The sequence below is a fragment of the Macaca fascicularis genome, chromosome 15 (assembly GCF_037993035.2).
Source record: "Macaca fascicularis isolate 582-1 chromosome 15, T2T-MFA8v1.1".
In the NCBI taxonomy this organism is placed as follows: Eukaryota; Metazoa; Chordata; class Mammalia; order Primates; family Cercopithecidae; genus Macaca; species Macaca fascicularis.
This window is the reverse complement of record NC_088389.1, coordinates 91,197,347-91,199,461: the sequence shown is the minus strand read 5'-3', so window position 1 is coordinate 91,199,461 and position 2,115 is coordinate 91,197,347.

The following is a 2,115-nucleotide window of genomic DNA, read 5'->3' as shown; positions in this document are numbered from 1 at the left end:
GACCAACTGCCCACTTCACAGCACTCCACATTCCCTTGCCTGCTTCATTTTTGTCATAGTACTTTCTGCCATCTAACTATACATTTTACTTAACACGTTTTATGTATTGTCATATTCCTCCACTAGAACGTAAGCTCTATGAGAGAGTATGTGTGCATGTATGTGTGTGTATTTATTTCAATGCCATTTCCCTGGTACTTAGAAGAATATGTAGCACTCTGAATGAATTAATTAATTATACACAGATGCAGGCAAGGAAGGAAGGAAGGGTCTTCCATCCTGGAATTTACAGAGTATGCAGTTGTGTCACACAGAACTTCCTAGGTGGAGGGTGGTGGGGAACTGGATAGAACATACAGAAATAAAAGTTGCTGCTGTAGCTGGGAAATAATTGTGCACAAGGTAAGTAATCAGGAAACACCTTTATACTCTAGGTGATGGAGAAGTCTGGGGAGGCATAAATGCCATCTACCAAGTGTGTGACTGCATCCCATGCACTGATAACATATGACTTTTCTGAGGAAAGCAACTACCTAAATGATACTTCTCCTGCCTCCTCAATAAAGCCATAGCCTTAGAGAAGATATTGAGAAAGGAAAGAAACAAGACTATGCACTTACCTGCCAGGACATAGTGAAAGAGTCATGGCCATGAGGAGAGCCCATAGTGCAGTGTAGTATCTGGCTGTTGCTCTGGGTGCACCTACGAATTATGGAGGGGGAGGTTTAATGGTTTATTTCACCTGAGTTGTCCTAGGGTTGCACATCTGCTGCCCTTCCTTTCGTTTGTTGGAGTTTTTCAAATGGTAAGTGGCCAGATGTCAAGCTTTCTGTCACTTATCCGCCAACACCATCCCTTCTTCCTCAGTGAGTTGACAGGACTGCTGTTGCTGCTCCTGCTGTTGTCGCACTGATAGGTGTTTTGCCAGCCATGGGCAGGTTACATGATGCTGTTGTGAGCCCAAGCTAATCGCACCTTCCAGTCCTGAATGCTAGCTGCCTAGCAGATATTAGTTCCAAACAGAAAGCGATGAGCTGCCCAGTAAAAATTGCTAACTCTGAATTCTCTCTCATCTTAAAGAAAAACAACAACAAAAACCCTGAGAAATCTGATATGGTCTTCAGTTCTTTAATATCTACTTTGGCATATTTAAAAACACCACGATTTGCTAGGCTTTTCTACCTTTTGTGCTCTAGCACACACCTCCCTCCCAACCTTTCCTTTTCTTTTCCTCCTTGTATTCCCAATCCTACAGAGGTTCATGAGTTACCTTCAGAAGTGGCTGATACCCTTTTGGAATAAAGAGCCACTTTGTCTTCACATTCCAAGTGGCAGGGAGCCCAAGCTTCCCTTTGCAGGCAGTACATATCTGTCTGCTTTGGTACATGGTGGCAGACATTTGAAATATGGTGAATAAAAAAGGCTGTAGAAATCAAACTGCACTTGTGAAACAAAACGACAATAAAAACAACTCCCTAATCTTTTAAATGTCATGCAGCTCAGCTATAGTTTTCAACTTAGTGTTCACAGCCAGTTCTGCCTTGATTGCAATTCCTCTTGGCACTGGCCAAATAACACTTTCTATTTAGAAACTACTTAGTTGTAATAAAATTACCCACATTAGCCCCCATAAAATATAAAAGCAAATGAGAAGATACGCAGGAGACAAGCTGTAGTGAAACAAATGGCTTTCTGTCCCTGGGGGATGATCACGGACTATGCTTTTTTGGCCTCCTGAAACATTCACTTTTAGGGGCTTATATATACGTCATTACTATTAACTACTCTGAGATTAAAAAACAACTTCTTTTCATACTCTACCTAATATTATAACCATTCTTGTGTTTAGAGTGTTGAGAAAGCAGTGTGTCCTTACAGTTCCCTGTCATGGTGGCTACATGCACACGTCTGAAATTAGGTCTGCTGTGGTTTGAATTCCAGCTTTGCTATTCAATGGCTTCATATGACCTTGGATCCATTGCTTAAGCTCTCTAAGCCTCAGTTACATCATATACAAAATAGAAATAAATATATCTATATCACTGGGTAGTTGTGAGGATAAAGTGAAATAAATAATGTACAGTACTAGAGAAGAGACTGCTATTGTCCACCAAA